The sequence below is a fragment of the Hyperoodon ampullatus genome, assembly GCF_949752795.1.
Source record: "Hyperoodon ampullatus genome assembly, chromosome: X".
In the NCBI taxonomy this organism is placed as follows: Eukaryota; Metazoa; Chordata; class Mammalia; order Artiodactyla; family Ziphiidae; genus Hyperoodon; species Hyperoodon ampullatus.
Window position 1 is genome coordinate 9467868 of NC_136913.1, and position 24421 is coordinate 9492288.

At 43.9% G+C, this 24421-nt stretch overlaps 1 protein-coding gene across 3 annotated transcripts in view; it reads left to right on the forward strand.

The window, feature by feature from the left end:
* FRMPD4 (FERM and PDZ domain containing 4) overlaps positions 1 to 24421 on the forward strand; it is a gene marked incomplete at both ends in the record, with an annotated part of 744491 nt that overhangs the window by 430729 nt on the left and 289341 nt on the right. The gene's annotated exons all lie outside the window — the stretch shown is intronic.

The following is a 24421-nucleotide window of genomic DNA, read 5'->3' on the forward strand; positions in this document are numbered from 1 at the left end:
CGTTTCTTGCATTTTGAGAAGTCTGAGGTCTTCTGCCAGCGTTCAGTAGGTGTTCTGTAGGAGCTGTTCCACATGTAGATGTATTTTTGATGTATTTATGGGGAGGAAGGTGATCTCCACGTCTTACTCCTCTGCCATCTTGAAGTTATCTGGTGCAAAGTTTTAATAAATAGGTCGTTAAAAGGCAAACTTTATTATACTAGGAAACTGGGGAAAGTGGAATAAATGAGTGAATTTTCTTCCTCCCTAATGAAAGACATATTTTCAAGCTAAATGTGGTAGGTGAACTATTTGACTCTTCTTCTCTAGTTTTCTTTTGGTATAGGACTGTAGTTTCCTTCTGTTAGGAAGGAATTTGTCACACTCACATTAGTTCTGTGTGTTCACTGTATTAGGTGGCTAAATCAAAGCCATTGTAAAGAGTGGCACAGAGGAAAGATTTTTGGCATGAGAGTTGTTACATTTGAGTATGAGCTATGTGTGCGCTGTGTGACATCGAGTAAGTCACTTGTTCGTTTTGCACATCCTAAAGCAGAATGAAGCCAGGAATAGCTGCCTTACCTGAAAGCTGTTAGACCTTCATAGACTCTTATTTGCTCTACAAATAAAAGGTACATTACTTATTATTATTTTCATGACTGTTAATTATCTTTAATTTCAAAGGTAAAACTCATTAAAATATCTTTTAATTTTAAAGGAAAAATTAATTCAATTTTTGTAACCTAAAAAAGAGATTTAAATCCATAATATATAAAGACTCTTATAAATCAACAACAAAATCCCAAACAACCTGATTAAAACATGAGCCAAGGACTTGAATAGACATTTCCCCAAAGAGGGTATACAAATAGCCAATAAGCATATGAAAAGATGTTCGACATCACTAACATTAGGGAAATGCAAATCAAAACCACACTTCACATCCATTAGATACCACTTCATACCCATTAGATTGCCTGTTACTAAAATAAAACACCAGAAAACAGTTGGTGAGGATGTGGAGAAATTAGAATCCTTATGCATTGTTGGTGGGAATGTTAAGTGATGCAATCACTGTGGAACATGGTATGATGATTCCTCAAAAAATTAAACAGAATTTGCCCTGTGATCCAGCAGTTCCACTTCTGGGTATATATCCCTAAAAATTGAAAGCAGGGATTAGAGCAGATATTTGCACACTCAACTTCATAGCAGCATTATTCACAATAGCCAAAAGGTGGAAGCTCCCCAGGGGTCCACAGGTCACTGTCTCGCAGAATTGGGAGCATAGAAGGAAAACATACACTCCAGCACCAGGTGTGAGAAACTGGAATCAAAAAGACCAGGTCTCAGGGAAGAAGGCTATCCAAAGGCACAGTTAGCCTCGCATAAGCCTTTGGAGCCTTGCTCTTTGATTTTTTTTTTCTCAAACCTCTTTATTCTACTTAAAGCAGCTCACCCACTTTACGTATAAGTCAGTGTTTTTTAATAAATTTACTGAGTTGTGCAAACATCCTTTGTGCTCATTTACAGGTAATCCCTATTCCCATCTCCAGTCCCTGGCAACCACTACTCTACTTTCTGTGTCTATAGATTTGCCTTTTCTGAACATTTCATATAAATAGAGTCACACAAGATGTTGTCTTTAGCGACTGCCTTCTTTGACTTAGCATGATGTTTTTGAGGTTCATCGGTGCTACAGCATGTATCACCTCTTTGTTTTTATGGCTGAATTGCATTCTGTTGAAGGGATATACTAGTTTGTTGATCCATTCTTCGGTTTATGAATATGTGTGTTGTTTCCACTTTTTTGGCTACAAGTGATAATATTGCTTTGATTTTTTTAAATTGAGGTATAGTTGATTTACCATGTCATGTTAATTTCAGGTGTACAGCATGGTCATATATTCTTTCTTTTTTTGTTTTTTTTTTTGGCTGTGTGGGGTCTTCATTGCTGCGTGTGGGCTTTCTGTAGTTGTGGTGAGCGGGGGCTACTCTTTGCTGCTGTGCGCGGGCTTCTCATCGCCGGTGGCTTCTCTTGTTGCAGAGCACGGGCTCTAGGCATGCGGGTTTCAGTACTTGTGGCTCACGGGCTCTAGAAGCGCAGGCTCAGTAGTTGTGGCGAACGGGCTTAGTTGCTCCACACCATGTGGGATCTTGGTGGACCAGGGCTCGAACCCGTGTCCCCTGCACTGGCAGGCGGATCCTTAACCACTGCGCCACCAGGAAGTCCCTGGTCATATATTATTTTTCAGATTCTTCTCCCTTATTGGTTAGTACAAAATATTGAGTATAGCTCCCTGTGCTATATAGTAGGTCCTTGTTGTTTATCTATTTATTAACCTCCTAATTTATTCTGTTCCTTTCCCCTTTGGTAACCATAAGTTTGTTTTCTGTGTCTGTGGTTCTATTTCTGTTTTGTGAGGAAGTTCATTTGTATCTTTTTTTTTAGATTCCACATATAAGCAATATCATATGGTATTTGTCTTTCTCGCTGTGATTTTTTTTTTAACTTACTAGTGTTTTCCCAAATTATGCAGTCTACACACAACACAACTTCTTATTTTTCTCACAAGCCTCTCCCTGTGCCCACACCTCCCATGTATAGACAAGGAATATGTTGAGACCCCAAGGCCAGCAGAAATACCTCCTGCCTGGAGAAGGTGACTTATGAGTAAAAGTCAGTGCTCTTGGATGCTAAGATCCGAGGGTTTATGCATTTGGAACAGTGACTATCTTATGTTGTATATTATTCTGTGCTATTTGGTGACAGAGGAGATACGGTGGTTCCCATATTGGTGGCTTCGTGTTTCCATTTTACAGGATTGCACAGTAAAGGCGCTCATCCTGCTAGCCTTGTGACCTGTCATTTCCTTGGACTTTATAAATCTGCCTAAAGACCACAAGACCACAAAATCTCATTTCTTTTTTTAAATTTATTTTTTAATTGAAGTAGAGTTGGTTTACAATGTGTCAATTTCTGCTGTACAGCAAAGTGACTCAGTTATATACATATATGCAATCTTTTTAATATTTTTTTCTATTATGTTTTATCCCAGATTATTGAATATAGTTCCCTGTGCTATACAGTAGGACCTTGTTGTTTATCTATTTTATATATAGGAGTGTGTATATGTTAATCCAAACTCCTAATTTATCCCTCTCCCCCTGCCTTCCCCTTTGGTAACCATAAGATTGTTTTCTATGTCTGTGAGTCTGTTTCTGTTTTGTAAATAAATTCATTGGTATCATTTTTTTAGATTCCACATATAAGTGATGTCATATGATATTTGTCTTTCTTTGTCTAACTTACTTTAGTTAGTATGATAATCTCTAGTTGCATCCGTGTTGCTGCAAATGGCATTATTTGGTTCTTTTTTATGGCTGAGTAGTATTCCATTGTACATATGTACCACATCTTTATCCATTCATCTTTCGATGGACATTTAGGTTGTTTCCATGTCTTGGCTATTGTGAATAGTGCTGCTATGAATATAGGGGTGCATGTATCTTTCTGAATTATAGCTTTGTCCAGATATATGCCCAGGAGTGGTATTGCTAGATCATACAGTAATTCTAATTTTAGTTTTCTGAGGAACCTCCATACTGTTTTTCATAGTGGCTGCATGAACTTACATTCCCACCAACAGTGTAGGAGGGTCTCTTTTCTCCACACCCTGTCCATCACCAAAATCTCAGTTTGTAAGGTGGTTTTACTCATCCTTTCTAAATCCCTTCCTTTGATAATTAAATTTAGAGTTCAGTCATTGGGAACCTCTGAGAGAAGTCTTTACTTACCCTAATTTAAATTTAAGGAGACAAAATTGTGAAACGTAGAGAAAGAGAATTCAATTATAGTTTTCAAAGCAGAAAAGGGATGGTTTCAAAACTTCAGTGCTGGATGTCTGTACGAACAGGTCAGGGAGCATCTACTAAAACTGTTCCGAATGCGGGTGTCTCTTGCTTTTGCTCTAGTTTTTATAATTTGATTTTTGCCTCCTCAAATGTGTCCCTGCTAATAATGACTTCTAAGTGGATTTCCAGATCGACATTACCTCTCTCTCTTCAACAACGTTGTATAATGTGCCACAAAGCTTGCCCTGGAGGGAATAATTGCCTTTTTAAAAAAAATGTAAGCAAGGGTACTGGATGCTGGAAGCTATCATCAATGCTAGATGGAGAGAATGTGACGTATGTTTCCATGATGCTGCACATGTGATTGCTGGTAGATCTATTAATAGTCCAGAGTTGATTTTTGACCTTGAATTTGTTAAATTAAAGAAGCTATAAAAATAGAGATGAATAAAATGAATAAGATAAAGGAAACCCAGGGCAGATTCCCCACTTAGCAATTTTTTCTTATGAATATTTAGCATATTGTGTGTGAGGGGGTACAGACATAATACATATAATTAGTATTTTCTGTGTCAGCCATTTCGGAATGTCAGTTTTTCTTTCAAGTTCATCTGATAGGAAATAAGAAGTCTTGTAGAGCTCATGACTCTCATCTTTCTACCCTTTTGTTTGTTTGTTTGTTTACAAAGAACCTGTGTCAGGGGGCAGTGCGTGGACGGGGGCAGTTTGCTTTTTGTCCTTCTCATGCTTTTTTTTTTTTTGCCATATGTGGGCCTCTCACTGTTGTGGCCTCTCCCGTTGTGGAGCACAGGCTCCGGACGCGCAGGCTCAGCGACCATGGCTCACGGGCCCAGCCGCTCCGCAGCATGTGGGATCTTCCCGGACCGGGGCACGAACCCGTGTCCCCTGCATCGGCAGGCGGACTCTCAACCACTGCGCCACCAGGGAAGCCCCCTTCTCATGCTTTTGCAGTTGGTAATACTATAGCGCATCTGTAGATCCCAGCGTTCCTTACATGACATGGAAGTCCCCACTTCATCCGGTGCTGACCGCAATAGACCTTTCAGGCCAGAGGTTTGATCAAGCCTGTTGAGGCTGCCCCTTCTGAGATTTAAGTTTAGACTTAATGCTACCTTTCTATATTTCAATAATGTACTTTGATTGTTCAAAGTATGTTTATTTTTGTTTTTCTGGCAGGCTTATCAGGTTGAATGTTGAGAAAATAGCAGTCGAAGTATGAACCTTACCAGTAGCTCCTGATCTTTAAAGGACTTGGATACTTTAGATATGTACCCAATTAAATTGTATCAGCCAGTTATGCCTCAAGTGTGAATAGATTCACGTTATTCTCTTCTGGATCTGATTGGGGTTAAGGGGCATTGACACCAAATTCCAATAACTGCAAACTTTTGCAAAAGATTGGTCTACTCAGTGATCTGAGCTGAAAGAAACATATAGTTCGTTGGGACATATGAGGATGGTTTAATGGAGGTTATTGTCCATCTGTGTACACTGGCAAGCTTGATGCTTTAAGCTTCATTTTCTATATCAAAACTAAAGATGTAGAAAAAAATGAATGGAAGGAATGATTCCTTTGTCACTCACACAATTTCTAATTCTGAACAAGTGTGAGTCACTATTGGTCACCAGTCTTCTGCATCAGTAAGAGTAGTCACATTTGTCAGTTACATCTCACTAAGGGGGTGGGGGCGGGGGGGAGTAGTCCTGCCGGCCAATTGATGAAATTCCTTTTCATCCTCCCACAAGCACTATATTCTCATCGTGCTCTGGCTAATTCCTGACATTTCTTTACTACTAAAAACTGGTTGTTTTCCAGATACTTAGTCCATGTTACGTGTTCCTCCGGAATGGAGACGGTGACCACATGTTTGGAAAGCTATTTCAAGAACTAAGTATATTTAAGAATTAGTTTGTGCTCAGGCAATATTGGGTTTATTTTTCTAACAGTTAAACAGTTCTGCTGTATATGTTCATTTCTTTTTCTAACCATTTGAGGGAAACAGGGATATGTGTGGCATTTTTGTGTTTTGTGGCTCTTGTTCTTTTTTTTTTTTTTTGATGGGACCATTTTTAAAGTCTTTCTTGAATTTGTTACAATATTGCTTCTGTTTTATGCTTTGGGTTATTGGCTGCGAGGCCCGTGGGATCTTAACTCCCTGACCAGGGATCGAACCCTCACCCCCTGCATTGGAAGGCAAGGTCTTAACCACTGGACCACCAGGGAAGTCCCGTGGCTCTTGTTCTAAAATCTCAAGTCACATAAGAAGAAACCAGTAAGTATTTTGAACTCTGCAGACCTCAGTGGAGCTCTGAGGTTTAGAGAATGATCACAGAAGTCACTCAAAATTACTCTTGTTTTGTCAGCTCAGAGTGGGAAGATGGAGTTTCTAGGAAAAAACTAAGAGCCAATGCAGTGGAATAGTTGAATTTGATGGCCTTGTCTTACAAAATAATGCAAATCAGCTCTTTCTTGAATGATGTCAGACCGTGCAGTCCTGATGTTGCATTTTTCCGAATTGAATGCGTAAGGTACATTTTGAAGAATATTCATGTATTGGTTAAGAGATGGCTTTTATAAATAGCCAGAGCTATGAAAGTTCAGTTGAAATATTAAGGAGATCTTCTCTGTAGAATGCATAAGCAATAAAAGAAAATTGTCAGGGGGAATAATGGGTTTGCCAACTCTGGGAAGATTCCAGGCTGATCTTGACGTCACCTCTCTGTGATAATTTAGAAGTCACAGGGGCAGGCTTGCCTTAATGCAGGAGAGCAGGCAAATGAACCACCAGGCTTTGGAGGGCCACCGGGCCTGTCTTTCTGTTTGCTGACACATAAGATTTGATCATTTAGCCTTTTCTGCTTGCAAGGGAAAGAGCTAGACGCAGTAGTTAAATGCAATGATTTTCAAATGTTTTCAGACAAGGACGCATTTTTGATTTTTATTTGTGCCTTTTGGACTTCGAATGTACACATGACAGGATATTAGTGTCCTGTAGTTGCTGTAACAAACTGTTGGCTTAAAACAACGGAAAGGTCTTCTGCCACAGTTCTGGAGGTCAGAAGTCCAAAATCAATGTGTTGTCAGGGTCCCACTCCCTCAGAAGACTCTAGGGGAGAATCCTTTCTTGTCTCATCCAGCTTCTGGTGGCTCCAGGTATTTTTTTGCTCATAGCAGCTTGACTCCAGTCTCTGCCTCTGTCTTCCCGTGGCCTTCTCTTGTGTGGTTTTTCCTGTCTGTCTTCTAAAAACTCTTTTGATAAGGATATTGTCATTGAATTTAGGACCCAGACAGTTATCCGGAATGCTCTCATCTCTAGGGCCTTAATTTAAATACATCTGCAAAGACCCCTTTTCCAAATAAGGTCACATGCACAGGTACAGGGTGTTAGGACTTGGACATATCTTGTTGGGGGTCACAATTCAGTCCAGTATAGATAGCAAAGGAGACTCAATTGAATTAGTATTTAGTAGAAATCTGTCCATTGCTTTTCTTCCAGCTCATGTGGGCAATCTTAACCTTCTTTGGGTCTCTGAAAATCATCCAGAAACTTTCTTTATCCTACACTATAGTAAGTTGCAATTGTGAATTACATTCCTACTAGCAGAATATTTTATTCTTTCAGAATACTTGCCGAATTGGAATGATACAGTTCCATAGGCAGTGTGGCAAGAATTAGCTAAATGTTTCCATTTCTCTTCGAGTCCTGGGACATGCAGGACTCCCAGGGCCTAGAAATCAGCAGCGACCACATCTCAGACTGTGTACGTCTTAATAGCTCAACCACTGGGCTCAGCTGATCAGGTAGGTGGCATTCCAACAGCCGGAGTGCCAACCAAATGCAATTGTGGGTGTCTGCCTCTGCTGTCATCTGGCACATGAAACAATGCAGACACTCAAAGTTTGAGTCACTGTGAGGGGGTTCATTCCATTGTTGTGGCGTGTGTGTTTTTTAAAGAAGAATTTGACAGCCTCTTTAGAGGGTACAGTGACAAGTTGTCAGCACGACAGCCTGGAAAGTGGCATCTTGCAAATGGAGAGGAAGGTGATGCCCCAGGCATTAGCTCCGTGTGGTTAGAAGCAGGAGGGCATGGTAGGTGACGGAGAGCACTTTGGGATGACGTCAGCAGACTCCTACATCCCGTTCAGACATCTGTGCCGCGAGTTCATTTACAACCTTGAGGAAGCTTCGCTTATTTATGTTTAAAATCTATGAGGTGTTGGAAACTTACATGTTTCCATATCAAGGGAAAAATGAAACTTCCATTTTCTCTAAAGAAAACTGGATAATCGGATCCTCCACCCACACCCATGCCAACACACACACACACACACACACACACACACACACACACACACACACAGAGTTCTAAAATACAGTATGTTAATAGAAAATTTGAGATACAGTAAGGCCAAAAGATCAGGAGATGACTGCCTTTGAAAATATAGTTTATTACTCACAGTTCCTAAGAAGAGAGGGGCATGCTGTGCCCTCAGGGGCCACGTGGGGAAGCACTCGGGTCACTCAGGAGGTAGAAGGAGCAGGGGGACTGTCCCAAGAGCCTCTGCTGTGGTCTTTGTAGGAAGCAACAGGTGAGGCCTGGCAAGTGGGTTTAGGGTTCACTAGTTTGGAGAATCTCAGTGGCTCTGGGGCGTAGGGCATGGCCCCGGGGTGATTACGGCAGGGGAACCTTGGCCTGGAGTGTGAGGACCCAGTAAAGGAGGCGGTTAGGGGTGCGGCCCTGGATGGGTTGGTTGTATTTGCAAAGCGTGCTTCCTGTAGGAGGAGGACTCCTCCGTAGGTGGGATGCAGATGATGAGGGACGCAAGAGGCCAAGGCAGGGTAAGTGGGACATATTATTGTGTTGTCCACACTAGGAGTATCTGGCATATGGCCTGTAGGACAGATGTTAAAGCACCAAGTTGACAGAAGTCAGAAACATGGTTAAAACACTCTCTCTCTCTCTCTCTCTCTCTCTCTCTCTCTCAGAGCTATTCCAAACGCTAGAAGCCAGTTTTGATCCTTCCAGTCCAGGTCACAAAGCTGCAGAGACCGGCTTAGCGAGTTTCACATAGCTTTCCTCGGTAGGAGACTCCCTGAAATAGTGAAATGCTTGCTGATTGACTGATTCCTTCCTTCCTTCCTTCCTTCCTTCCTTCCTCCCTCCCTCCCTCCCTCCCTCCCTCCCTCCCTCCAGACTTGGTAGCTGTACGTGGGGCAGGCTTTCAGCTCCTGTTCTCCTGTCTGCGTGTCCTGGACTAGAGGCTGCTGCATCCAGCAGGTTTTGTGCTGTGGCGTGGACCTTACTGTGATTCTGTATGTTTGCAAACTGCCTGTGTGAAAACAGTCCAAGCTCAAGAGGGTAGAAAGGAAGCAGAAATCCAAAGATACTGGCAAACTTGATTCTACTTCTCGGTGTGAAGGGTCATTTGTGGGAGTGAAGGGGGTAAGAAGGAGCCCGACATTTGAGACTGAAGACCTAGGTTCACATCAGAGACCCGCAGCTCATTCTATGGGGCCTTGGGAAAGAGATGCCTCTTGGCTGTGGGCTTGCAGCTCTGAACCCGCGTAGCAGCGCCTCCTGTTGGAAGGATGGACGAGATGGGTTGGGGAATGGCTTTGCAAACAGGACGGTACTCTACGCGTGCCTCCCGTGGTTGTGGCTCTGCCCAGGCCTGCAGGAACAGGCAGCTGAGAAGCGCTGGACTTGCCTTGACCACCCTTGGCTTCTGCTTTGCTGCTGCTGCTGCTCCTCCTCTGCTCTGTTTACCAGGTTCTAGAGGCTTCCTGCTGTCCTCCATCCGGGCGTGTCTCTTTGGGGACAGACTTCGTTTGATCCTCCCACAGCTCCGTGGTGTGTACATATCTTCCTTCTCCTCCATCCGTCACAACTGACCTGCCTTGAGCCCATGCGGCCGTCTCTCCAGGGCGGTGCTGGGAGCGGGGGGCACAGCGCTAGGGGTCATCATTGCACCTTATCTTAAACTTGCCACCTTGTTCCTCTCGCCCTCGCCCCTTCTTATCTTCTGCTCCATTACTCTCTGCTTCATTTTCTCCTTTCTGCTACCTTTTCTCCCTCAGTCATTCCTATGTTCTTTCTATTGTTCGTTCACTCATTGATTCTTTCACTAACTTCGCACATCAGGCTTCCGTACTGCCCTCAGAAGCTCAGATTCACAACAAACAACTAAATAAGTAATGGTCTTCCCGGGCATTTTGCCTTATGGTAGGGACTGGGATAGAGAGTTGTAGGAATTTAGGGCAGGATGTTACTAACTAGGCTCCAGGATTCAGGGTAACATCAGTGCAAGTACCTTTGGGGCTGGGTCTGCAGGACACAAAGGGATTTGCCGGGCCAAGAAGGAGTGAGGACATTTCAATCAAGGCAAAGAGTATGGCCAGCCTTATAAGGGATGGAGCAAAAGTTTAGCCTCGGTGGACCTACCATGCGACCTGGGAGCCATGGGAAGCTTAGGCACAGGTGAGACTGGATGATAAAGAACCCCATCACCATAATCCGGGACCGGAGATGTATCCTGCGGGCCGTGGGCATCCGGTGGGATGGAGCCAGGGGTGTCAGAGGACGGGACAGGATTACCTCAGTGATACCCAGCCCTGGTGGCCTTGCAGAGGCTGGAGTGCAGTGCTCAGAGACTAGTGCCAGGGTCGAGGTGGGAGGTTGTGGCAGTTGTCCGGGAGAGAGAGAGAAAAAAGACATAAATTAACCAGAGTACCAGCGATCTTCATGTATCTATTTATCAGCAGTGATGCGGGCACTGGATATGAACGCACCCACCCAGTGTCCCCATGGGCCAGACTCCATGCCAGCTCCAGGAGTATGACAGCCAGCCAAAGTGACACAGCCCTCACTCTGATGGTCGCACAGCCTCATGGGAGGGGGCATGGCACCCAATGGGCCCTCGGCTCAGTGGGGCACGCTAGCGGCTTTGACGGAAACCTTCAGGGGCTGTGGGGACTCGTCCGAGGGCACTGGGCCGAGATTGGCCTTCAGGGAGGGCCGAGAGCCGAAGGGGGCTGAGTTGCATTAGCCATGTGTCAAGGCCGAGGGAGGCCCTGCTGGCGAGCCCTGAGGGAGACGAAGAGATGGGGGGCAGGTGGGCGGGGGGCGACAAGAGCCGGCCCCCGGGGCCCACTGCCTGAGCGCAGCGCTGAGCCTCGGTTTCCTCCCCAAGTCTTGGGGGACAGGCGCCCATGGAGTGAGGTATAGAAAACCACGAGACCTTGCAGCCCAGTGGTTCGGCCTTTACCATTTCCCGTAGCTGGGGACGAGGGTGTTCAAGAACTGCCTTTACAGGCGAGAAAGAAAGAGGCTGAAGGCAAGGTACCACTGCGGTTAGCAAAACCAGCTAACGTGAATTATTCATGCCGTAGTCCTCCCGGTAGAGTGAAGGCTGGTGCTCCACTGAGAAGGGAAGGAGAAGGCTAGAGGGCTGGGTTGCAGATCACTACCCAGCCAGGGAACATGCTGTGCAGTTTCTGCCCTTTGCTATTTTTTTTGCAAGTCAGCAGACTTAAAACATTTAAACATGACCTGTTATCTAAAAACAACATTATATGTAATAAAAGCTATAAGTTAACACCAAATTTACAAAAAGCATATGATAAATTCGGGCCAAATTTAAATACTTCCTGCTTCTCCTTCTTTCTCTCTCTTCCACTCCTCCTCTTTCTTTAGAAAGTAGCCCCCCAAAATAGAATTTGGTGGAATTCTATTGGGTTAGCATTCTCTGATTTGGAGATACCCTCTTTTTTCAAGGGGCAGTCTGGTCAATGTAAGGAGATTTTCAAATGAAACTCAAACTTATTTTCATTTGGAGAATTCTTTAAAAATTTATGAAACCGTGCAGGTATTTGAAATCACACTGGTCTGTCTGCAAACCAGGTTTAACAAATAGTATTTTAGAGCATGGGTGTATCTTTTAGTTAACTCAGGCCCTCCTTTTGGCTGAATTGATTTTGAATCCAATTCAATACATATTTACTTGGGCTAGGTATCCTCTTGGTACTGGAGACACAAAGATGTTAATCAGAATGGGAGTCGTGTAGTGTAGAATGGGAAGCAGATTCAAACGCATAGTTATCCAGTGTGAGAAGTGTCGTAGGTCTGTATAAAATGCCATGGTGGGTAATTACCACGCCTGGGCCATTCTGGGAAGGCTTCATGGAGGAGGCATTGTTTAATCTGGGTCTCGGAGATTCATAGGAGTTCAATAGTTGGAGAAAAATAGTGAGAGTCTCATAGTCAGTGGAAACCTTTGTTATAAAGAAGGGCCCTGAAGTATAAAATGTATCCTGGATTTAGTTTGATGTAGTACAACAGTACATCAGTGAAGGAGGGCGAGGCCATATTCAAACAGGCCTTGTTACTATGCTAAAGAGTTCGGACTTAGTCACAGTTAGTAAAGGAAGTCATCAATTCAGGGTACTGATTTTCCTCCTCTCTTATATGTAAATATGCATAGTATATGTTTTATATATGGCATAGCTGTGTGTGTCTGTGTATAATTTTTGCTGCCTCTGTAAGATTAATGGCTCTCTTTTTGACCAGCCTCAACTTTGGCATGTTGAAAGCATTTTCTAATATTGAGCAAGTGTTCTTTCAGTCCTGTAATGTTCCTATTTTTTAAAAAAGAAAATCTATGCTGTTCGATAACTAACATAATTCACCAAGAGAATGTCCACAGGGAATTTGCTTCAGATTGGTTGCTTCATTCACAGGTTTTGAAATGGGAAAGCAGATGAAGAAAAGTAACAAAAAACAAAAGCTGCATGGGTTGGGAGTTTTTCTAGTCATTTCTCCCAGGAGGCTGAAGTCAGTCCTCTCCGGGAAGGCGGCGACCCGCTGCCCTTGGGCTTGGCCATGTGGCGCTGGGATCCCTTGCTGGGGGCAGTAGAATGAGCTGCGTAGGCAGCAGGGCTGTGACAGCTGCGTGCAGCCCCAGGGCAATGTCTCTCTTCAGGATCCATCCCACGTGCTATGAAAATCTAGTCATGCGAAAAGGCAAGGATCCTGGAAGATGCTTGCAAAATGTTTCAAGTGTTCTAGAGACAAAGGTATGAGGTAAGAATAAAGAAAGGTTCTGACGAACCATGGGCTGTAACTAATTCTTCAAGTTGCCCTCAGCCAGACACCTGGTCATTTCTAAAATTGCTGAAACCCAAACCTTCTTCCTTAAACATATTTTTAATATTTGTTTCTTGATTGCTTCGTGCTCAGGGATTTTATCCTTAAGAATATCTGGAACCCAGAATGCTTCTGTATCTCTAGTAAAATATAAAAATAGACCCAGTCTACTGTGTTGTCTGGGGAGCTAGGTGATGTATTAATCTTATTGCTGGGGGAAATTTCTCCCACCTGATAGCATTTTTCCTATTATTAGACAGGAAACCCAGTAATAGATTGTGTTTCCCTTTTTGCCTCGCCTGCTGGGAAGCATGTAGTTAGGTTTTACGCCAGATTGCCATTGCTATCTTTAGCCTAGATTTTCTTGTAAAAGTATCCCGTCCCCTTTGCTACTTGAATTTTGTACTTTTTATACCTGTCTTAGTGGGGTTTTTTAGTATCTGTGCTTGTTTGTATAAGTCATCCAAATAGCATGTAGGTAGGAATTAGTTACCCCACATAGCTCCCGCCACGTCACGGCCAGACCATTTGGTCATGATCACGTCTGAGAATTATGGTGGGCCACGGTGTTTGAGAGGCAGGTGGAATGACAGGAAGAGAAAGAAAGAAAGAAAAAGCATGGGGAGTGGGGGAGAAATTTCCCTAATTAAATTTTATTTTCTATACTAATTTACTCATAGCTTAAAGAACTGAACCTCAAATTCCTATATTAAGAGTTTCTTTGGGCTTCATTTTAATACGAGTACATCAAAGATCTCATTGAAATAACTGTTAGGAAGTCAAGACAATAATGATTGCAACCATTTAAGGAATCTTATTATAAGCCAGGCACTGGACTTTGTGCATTGTAGACTCATAGTTAATTCGCCTTACATCCCGTAAGAAGTGCCCTGTTACCTGGAGGGGAATTGAAGCCAAGGAACGCTAAACTGCAAGGCTGCAAGGCCCACTGAAAGTGGCTGAGTTGGGCATGCACACCTAGCCCTGTCCCCAACGATGTACCCATGCTTACTATCGTGAGACAGGAGAGCGAGAGGCCAAGAGATTAAATGCTTCGCGTGGTGGCTGCACAGGAGATCAATAAATATGCGTATGGTAACAATGCAGACTAAATATGAGTAGAGCGGCCTGATGTAGTGAATAAAAACATAGGATGCACAGTTAGATTGAATTACAGGTAAACAACACGTCGCTTTTAGGACAAGTATGGCCCAAGCAATATTTTGCATATACTTACGCTAAAAAGTATTACCTCATGCAATATTTGGAACATATTTATGCTAAAAATTATTAACCCTTGTGATATTTGAATTATAACTTTACTAAAAATTCTTTATTGCTTTTATCAGAAATTCACTGTTAGCTGGGCATCCTGTGTTTTATCAGGTGATCTGAAATCAGAACAAATGTGGAACGATGGCCCATGATAAATGCTCAGGGACTTCCGGAAACTACTTCTCTGTGGAGAAGACTCGCCCACTGAGCATCTTGGGTGCTGACCCAGATCAGGCCGGGGCTCCATCACAATTTCTTGACTTGGTTCAGATTTCTGGTCTCTACAGTCTGGTTAACTTCAGTCACATGTAGCCTCCCTGTGTTTCACGTGTGCTAACTTCTGGAAGTTGCCGGCCACCTGCCTGCCTTACTTTGGTGCTTCCTGACCTTGGTTGAATGTGAGCATCACCTGAGGATCTTTTAAAAGTCCTGATGCCCAGGTCCCAGCCTAGACCAATGTCAGAATCCCTGAGGTAGGACCAGACATGAGTCTGTTGAACGCTTCCCACATGATTGCAGTGCACCGCCTGGGATCAGAGCCACCACGTAGGTGTACAGGTCCTCTGAAGCCTTGGCTGAAGCATGGTGACGCCAGCCTCTCCTAGTCCCTGCTGGGGTGGTCTTCCTTGTATTCTGTCCTGCCCGTGGCCATCTCTGCCGTCAGCATCCCCTCGCGTTCCAAAGTAGCTGAGTTGGATTCTTGCTAAAGCTGCAAGGACCTGGCGTGTTGGGTTCTCACAGCAGTCTGTCTAGGCCAGGCCATTGCCTTTTGCTCTAGCTTCTGTAACATGGGCCCGGAAATTCTAAAAGACTCCTAGGAAGATGACGTGGCCTTTTCCCGTTTTGTCATATGCTTACAGAGCTGGCCTCCACTTGGGTTTGAGGCACTTAATCACAGAAGGAGAGGGAGCTCTGAGTGATGTAAACGTCCATATCCGATGAAACAAAGACATCAGTCCTGCAGCACCACCAGGCCTGACACCATCTTTCTGGGACTGGTCTCTGAGAGAGGCCGGGAGCCAATGGATCCCTGGCCTCGGGGTGCCATGATGCAGCTGAGACGTCCTTTAGAACTGTGTGGAACAGCTCTGCTGAGTTCTCTCTTCCTGCTGCCTCATCAGATAATTCTACAGTTACAGGACAGTTTCATCATATTTTGGTCTTTGTTAGGTACAAAGTGCAAAAACCTTGCATAGATTAGCCCTGGATTTGTAAAGTCAAGTGCAAAATCACCATATGCGCAACTGCATGTTTTCTCGGGACAGGTTGACGTACCCAATTTGCTCTGTATGTTCTCTTGAACTGTTAGAATTCTAACTGCTTGCTTAGTGGAAAGGAAATTATTCATGTTGCAGAGAGACTATTACATTTCCCATGCTTTAACCTGGGTGTTTAAAAATTCAAATTCTCAGATGACATTTTGTTGCCTTTTTGCATTTTGATCATTATGGAGCCTTTAAGAGAGTTCAGTCGTTAAGTAATAATCAGATGCTGATTGCTTAAACTCTGCAAAGTGTTTGCTTTTAAAAACCTTGGTCCCAGATAATAAATGGTGGAAGTTTATCAAAGCAAGTGCCATATACTTTTCCTCTGTATTTTGATTCAGCTGTGTAACAATTTCTACCTGCTGGTTTAAATTGGCCCTGAGAACGCCTTTTGTGTTAAGCCCCCTCACAGCTAGAAGGAACCAGCATCAATCTGACAATAGAATAATATTATCATCTCCCAACTAAACAAAGCCAAAAAGCCAATGGGACAATTTGTTCTGTCAATAATCCAAAGGCAAAACGGTGTGGTCTCCTGCTATTTTTAGAATTTGAGGGGAAAAGAATCCTCATTCTAAAAATGATCCAATTAAATATGAAGTCAGCCACTGGGAAGCTCAGTGTTCCCTTTGAGCACCATTTTGGACACCAGTGTTCCTTTTATTAGAACAGATATTGAAGCCCACACAGGCGACGGTCTTTCAAAGGAGGAACAGAGAGTCTGTGATCACTGGTAACCTGCCGCACACAGGTCAGCTGGTGATTCCGGCAAAGCTTCATCACCGCCTGCATGGAGTTGCAGACGTAGTTTGACCTCATTATAGGAAGAATACAGAAAAACTTCCAACTCTGACTTAGCTCTCCTTGAATTTCACCAAAGCCTTAAATTCTGTTCACCTTTCTTTATAGGTGAGCTCAATGTCCAGAATGGGAGCTCTGTAGATTTTCTGGAGTGAAATCACTCTGATTTGACAGTAAAGTAGATTAATACTTTGAACATACTTAAAGCTGCGCATTTATACATCTTTATGCAGCCTAGGAAGCGTTGATAACTTTTGGAGTCAGGCTGCCCTTTCATAAAGAAGCAAAATTATCTGTACAATCTTAGACTCTGAATTGTAAGACTAGGATGAAGTGACAGAGCGTGTCCTCTAGTCCCCTAATTAGAAAGCCTAAGTTAGAGTGCAAACAGTTTTTCTGATGATCCACTCCAGTATTATCCATGTTGAGCTCGGACTAACTCCTGCCCCACTGGTCCCTCCCTGCCTGGTCTGCTGTGTGCTGCTTCACTCCAGGGCAAGGCAAGTGAGGCAGTCTCCCGAGGAGCACAGTGTAAGAGGGTGCCCTGACATTCCACAGTCGAGCTAAAGAATATCTTCATGCAATATTTCAAAAAATCAAGGTGACTGTAAAACATCCAAGATGAACAAAATATGAATGTTTTAAATGAAGACAGGATCCCATGGGGGTGAGACGTGGGTGAGACCAGGGTGACGGTGGCAAGGTAGGGTATGCAAGTGCAGGATCGGAGCCGGTTTTTACATAAAATGTTGATATTTTGATAGTTGGTAATTGATAGTTTTTCTTGGGGGATGGTACACACGCAGCCGGCAGCTTGGGTATTCACACCCCTGTGACTCCACAGGGACCCCCCCATCCCGCCTCCAAATGGAAAGAATGGCTTTACGCTCTGCTCCTGACATCTCACTTAGTTCTGCTTTGCCTTGTAGTCAGTTACCGTGTCTCCTCCATTCTATTGTAACACCCTGGAAGACAAGGACCTTGCCTTCCTTGCCTCGGAATCCCGGGGACCTGGCACAGTGTCTGGCACTTATTTGTAATATGCCTCCCCCTCTGCTCCATCATTCCTAGCCTCTGGGTGTCCGAATCCTGACCTAGTATCTTTCGAGGCTTGGCATGTCCGTCTAGTGACATCTGTGGCCCTGGTGGGTGGTCACCCTCCCCAGAGATGAGCCAAAGGAATGGAGACTGTCTGAAAAGCAGGATGCTTAGTTTACACATGATCACGAACCTCGGCCACGGGCATCCCTGGTTTATTATCTCTTGCGGTGTAACAAATTACCACTACCTTAGTGACTTAAACAGCCCCGGTTTATTATCTCACAATTTTTATAAGTCAGCAGTCCGGCAGGGCATGTCTGGACTCTCCCTTTGGGCCTTCCCAGGCTAAAATCAGGGTATCAGGGCTGTGCCTCTCAGCTTCTAGAGGCTGGGCGCTCCTCCTAGCTCCCTGTTCGCTGGCAGGGTTCAGTTCCTGGCAGTTGTAGAGCCGAGCTCTCCATTTTCCTGACATGTGCTCCATTCGTTTTCAAGCCAGCAGTGACACACTGAGTCCTTCTCAGGCTTTGTGGAGCTGTGACTTCCCCTGCCACCTGCCTTTCCTGCCTCTAGGGGCTCATGTGAGGAACACTGGGCCCACTCGCATAATCCAGGCTAATCTCCTCATTTTCATGTCAGCTGATGAATAACTTTAGTTACACCTGCAAGGCCTCTTTTGCCATCTAACAAAACCACAGGTTGACACCAGAAGGTGAAGGTCATGGGAAACAGCCAGGCACTTGTAGTTCCCGCTGGTACTTCAGGGGCCAACCATCCTTGGTGTTTTCTTGGCTTCTCTCTCCCAAGGTATTTGGGAGGATCAGGTTCAGCTGTTTTAAACCCAGGGATATCCTTTATGAATCTGAAATCCCTCTTGTAGAATCCTACATTGTCAATTTCTAGGACTGGCAGAAGTATTTCTCGGGAAAATGAGGAAAAGCATCTGAGTCCCAAGACCGTGGGCCCCATGTGGTCAGGAAGTATGATCTGTTATTCATTTCTGTGTCCCCCAGTGGGCAGCATGGAGCATGGCCCATGGGAGGCATTCTGGACATGCTTGTTTGAAGAAATGAATGGATAAATGAATCCATCCATCCTGAGCATCTTCTATTAGGAATTTTTGAACTGATATTTATAGTCACCATTTTCTACCAGCTATTTCCATATTCCCCCAAATACTGGAAGGCATCCTCCGATTGTCCAGGCTATCTGTGAGCAGTCATAATCATAAATAACTTCTGAGAGAGCCAGATGGAACGCTTGTCTAAAAACTTTCTTTCCTAATCATCAGTGCCGACATACGCACCTGCTTCTCCTCCCCGTCACCACTCATGCTTCCCAGTCTTACACTAATGGCTTCAAGTGACTGTGCTAGGATTAGACATTGAATTTATGTACTTGGGTCTGTTGTTGAGTCTAAGAAGCTACTAGGGTTTATTTTAACTTGTTGATTTATCAGCCATTTCTAAAATCTCGTAACCGTACTTATAATTTCCTATTGACTTCTAGGATGAGATTTACATAAATTTATATTCAATCCCATGCTATCAGTGTATTCTCTCTCTCTCTCTCTCTCTCTCTCTCTCTCTCTCTCTCTCTCACTCTCTCACTCACTTAGTTTCTTAGTCCATGGAGGACAAATTGGCCACAGTTTCAAAGAGAAGCTCATAGGAGGTAATGTTGCCCTGCGTGGTTTTTACTAGATTTATTTATTTGTTTGTTTGTTTGATTTTTCTTTCTGTTTTTAAAAACGTCCTTCTGTGCCCTTGAAATTCAAAAAAACAGTAAGAGTAAGCCACTCACTCCCTCAGTACCTGAATCCAGGATAAAAAGGTAGAGAATTGTGTCAAGCTCAGTTGGTGAATGAGAAAATTCTGGTCATGTAAAAGACATTTCCTTTGTCATACATTATTTACGGGGTGCATTATAATTTATAAATTGTAATTTGGTTTATACCTCATTCTCTTGTGAGTGTGGTTAGTGTGAGTCACCAGAGGTCTACGTAAGCCCTGGGTACAGGTTAGAGCAGAATTTCTCAGACCCCAGTGACGACGTGCTGCTTTTCCCAAAGAAATACTTCTGATGATGTTCCCAGGTATTTCCTTCCGGTGGGGTGCTTGCTGCACATATGGTCTCTGACAGCCTCAGTCATCTCACTCCCTGAACGGAAGTCTCTGAGAAATCTCTCTGCTGCATCCAAATGCGTGTGACCCACACTCAGACGCTGTGAAAAGGGTAAGGAAGGTTGTTGCCAGGCCACACCAAGATTCTTTCGGAAACACGGCCATGCAAATTTAATTCCCAGACCATGCTAGACAGTTGGGGCAATTTTAAGGAAGAAAAGTAAGCACTGTAACAATATTTTCTTTGGAACTCAATCAACTAAGAGCTGCATGTGAGGGGAAAATGTAAGATGAAATGTACCCAGAGACCTGCTTTCCCTCACTGCTGGTCGCGGGTCATTGTAATCAGATGGGACCTTAGCGGTGGCCTGGTAGGCATACTTATTGTGTTACATAACGTCACACGCTTTTTGGACAGTGGGTTGTTATTAAGCTTGTATTTAATGTTATATATCAAAGATGAATTAAAGCTACGGCAGCCCGTTTTCATGAATTCATTTCTAATAAAGGCCCAAAGAGCAGTCACTTCTCAGCCTGAAGCTGACACACCACAATGCATTTGGCACTCATCCTTCCCAGTCTTGAAAGTTGCTGATTGAAACAGAAAAGAGAAGCGCCTGGCAGAGTCAGTTTGCTCCACATCGCCATCACCCAGCGTGTCGCTGGGGGCAGATGGGAGCTTGCAAAAGGTGCTTCTCTTAGCAGGAGGCATCACAGTGTTTCGTGTGTGTGTGTGTGTGTGTGTGTGTGTGTGTTGATGGGATGTTGGCCTGAAGTTGGGATGCTCGCAGAAGTGCAGTGGGTGCTGGCAGGGGTTCAGGCAGGCAGTGAAATGTAAGCTAGCCCTGTAATACAAGCTCCTGGGAATGCAGAGGATGCCTGGGCATTAGGCATTCTCCTCGTGTTTCACATAAATGCATCCTGTTCTTGGGGACGGGTGAGCAGTGCGTTTGCACCGGCTCATTCAAATTGAATGTTGGTAAAAGGAGAGTCCTGAGCAAACAGAACAGTCTGGCGTCTCTGAAGGCAGGAGCAAGGTTAAGCTGTCGGCCGTGTTCTCTGTTTTTTATTGGATGTTTATTTGCTGGCCCCATGCACACCCAAGGCAAGTTGCAAACAGGCACCGCTGGGGCGCCCAATGCCTGCGCGACTCAGGCACCCAGGCAGTTTTGCCCGGGCTCTTCTGAGCTGTAAAGTTCAAGGCTTCCTACATGGCTTCACCTGTTGTCCCCAAGCATGGCGTGGATCATGTTTGGCTGGAAGAGAAAGCTCCTCTGGAGAGGCGGTTTGCATTGCCTTTTGCTTTTGTTCTTTATCAAGGCGGCAGCTTTAACACTGTCACAGCAAGGGTGAGGAGAGGGAGCCTGTGGAGAGCATTTGGCAACATGCTTTTTCCATTAGTTTCCACGGGAGCGAGCAGCACCGACAGCAGCGCTCGCTTGCTCCCTGGTCATGTGCTGTGAGGAATAAAGCCACTGTAGGGCAGTGAACCTGAACTTGGCCCGTTCATCCATACTGCATTGAGTGATTGCATGCAGTGGAGTCAAATGCCACTTGGGGGTGAAGAGCGCGCATCATCTTGCATTCCTGCTGGATAGAGTAGGAAGGACCGTTGACAGAATCCGGTAATTTAAAGGTAAAGCGTGCAGAGTGTGCTGTGTGGAGACAAGTCTGGGTTGAGGGGAGATGGCACGGGGGGAGAGGGATTATGTTTCACTTGATTTGGAATGATAGGTTCCTTAGATTTTCTTGGCCAGTGGTTCAGGAGAAGAAGGGGAGAGATTTCTCCTTGCTGCTGACCGATAATATAGTGCGGTCCAGAAGTCAGCTTCATGCACGATGACTCTTCTTGTCCCCAGGTACTCAGAGCTGTATGGGACTTCTGGCCCTGAAGCAGAGTGTTCTCAGGGGCAGTCCTGAAGGAAAGAAAAGCTCAGACCCCAGAAATTGGTGGCGTTCACCCTTTGCTGTCTCTGTTTTCTTTCCGGGGAAATCTCATGTTGAGAATTCTTTTGGTGTTTTGAAGTAGTGGTTCTGTTTGTTTGTTTTTCCAAAATCTAATAAGAAATGGCTTTTAGTGTTACAAAAAGCCTGAGAAATGTAACATTTCCCTTAGGTTCCTTTCTAAAGGCATATGTAGTTACTATCATCCCTTTGGGGAGAATCTTGACGAGAGGGTGAAGTTCTAAGTTAGAACATGTCATCTGCTTAATGAAATTTAGGGCCGTCTTTTGTAAATCATTGTTTCATGTGTTGGCTTTATGTTAAAACTCTCTGAAGCAAGCAGTGTCTCTTGGCAATGTGTGTTCTCTGCAAGTTATTGATGAATTTTGCGACTGTAAACTTAGCTCGTGCCTAGTAAATCTCCTGTCCAGGTCTCTGAGCTCTCTCACAAGCGGCATTAAAAATAGAAGGATAGATTTTTAATTAAATTAGGTATTGTATTTGTCCTCAGGGAACTGAAATGCAGTTATGTGGGCATGTGGACAATGTGAGTCCGTTGTTTCTAACAGACTGTTCGTGTAACTTGCAATTTTATATTAAATCTGCTGCTCTTTAGATCTTTGGGGCTCTTTTCTTTTATCACCCCATACAACTGAATATTGGTTTCAGTTAGCACTCAAATTAAATAAACACATTGACAATTTGTGATATATACTATACCCATTATATATTCATTATATATATATGTATTGTTAATTGATATATACACATATACGTATGTATATATATATATATGTATACACACATGTGTACATATCTTCCAGAAGATTGGCTCAAAAGGTTAGATTGGGAGCCATGCAGTTTATCAGCAGCAGAGTTGATAAGACTTAGACTAGAGTAGAGCATACTTGGCGTATAAATACGGGTTCTCAGAAAGAAGAGAGACGCTCCAGCAGGTGTCACCCAGTGGCCTGCACTTGAGAAACAATGCCGGTGATTACCCGGGATTCATCACGGCATGACACATAAATCATTGTTCCCGTGCCAGAAACTGTGCGTCTGATATGAGGATGAGAGGACGGTAATGGGGGCAAAGATTTAGAGGAAGGGATGCAAAGTCTTTGGAGAAAACTGGTATCGGAAGTATTGATATATAGTAGCTTCTAATGGAGTCCATGCTGACATAGGGATCGACTCTATGGTACCTCGATAGGAAAAACAATCTTGCTTGATGGCAGACTCTTCATAAATTTTAACCTATAAAAGTATGTTTACCGCTTTGTTGGTTTACCTGTTTAATTTTGTATTCAAGGTACCAGTTAGGTTTTTCCAAGGACTACTTTTCTGGTGAGTTTTTAAAGTTTTAAATATTCCATATAATTCTATGGGATATTTTATGTAAAATATCAAAGTAAATAGCAAATATGTAATAAAAGGTAAGTTCTGAATTTTCAAAAATGATTAACGAGTACGGAGGTTCTAAAAGAGTAAGCTGGAAAGGCATGAGATACAAGGATTCAAACTAGTTTTCCTTCATTTTCCACTGGAATTTAAATTTTATTATCTTAATACCTTTAGTTAGCATCTGTGCAGCTCTGTAACAGTAGAAGGTAGGGAAAATAAGCAGGGCCTATATTCCGGAATGTTTCAGCTAATTTGGATGAACAGTTGAGTTTTCGTTGTGTGGACTATTTTGCTTGAACTACAGCAAGCATCTGGTCTGTGGAAGAAAGGTGTCCAAAATCCCACGGGCACTGAAAGTTGCTGCAATGATTTCTTTGAGGGTCCAACCCGGCCTGGCTCGTTAACGCAGACAAGCAGAGTCCATGGCCCTGGAAGCCAGGAGCGTCTGTGCTTGATTTATTTCCTAGACTGATCTGTCAAAGCAACTGTGATATCTTGTATTTACAGAGCAGCCTTTTGTGAAGAGCTCAGAGTGTTTGGGGGACATTATCTAATTATCAGAACACCACAGGGAAATAGAGAGCTCATGCTATCTCCAATTTACAGTTGAGATGACAGGCGGACAGAGAAGTAAAGCAATTTATCCAAGATGATTCAGAAAAACACTGATGCATAACTAGGGAACAAGCCAAGATGAGCTCCGTGGATGGGTCTGGGGACTTAGCCGGCTCTCAGTGTACCGCCTAGGGTCCTCAGCCCAAGAAGCACATGTTCTAACTAAATTTCATGGGCCCCATCCCAGCAGTGTGTGGTTATGGGATTCCACGACCTGTCCATCATCTGCGATGACCACCTGGAATGAAATCAATGAAGGACATGCCTGTGGGCTGCAAAACTGTGGTCTCAGAATTAGCCACTGTCGCTAGAGGTCTTTACAACCCATGCAGAAAGCTATGGGACATATGACTTCCTCTGTGTTTAGACTTCAAAAACTTTGATCCTCCCCAGAAACTGTTGAAGAGAGAGTTGAGATGCCTTCTCTCCCTGATGTAGGAACCATAAAGGTGACAGTCATACATTTCCTTTAGGGTTCTAGCTTTTAGACAGGCTAAGCTTGCTCAAAGTTGAATGAAAATTATTAAGGAATTTGGAATGATGTTGTCACACACTCATGAGACTCTTTGCTCTACTCAGTTAAGTGCTTATTTTGGAAAAAATTGTATCCAAGTTACAAGATAAGAACATTTTCAGGTTGAAAATGCGCTATGGATACAATAATCCAGAGGTAGCCTGGGCGGATGGCTCCTAGGAGGAATGTCTGCAAAATGGAGTAGCTATAGCAGGGGATTAGATAAAATAAGCTGTAAGAAGGTCTTCGCCCATGGCCTGGCACCCAGTGGTGCTTTCACATGCTGGATCTGAATTTGAATGAGTGAGGGAACCAAGCTGAAAGGGAGGCAGCCTGCAAACAGAGCCAGTGGGGAGAGTGGACCAGTCCTGAAGGCTTTCAAAGAAGAACAAGATCTGGTGGAGGCTGAAGGAGCTCAGAGGATCCAGACAGACGCGGGTGCT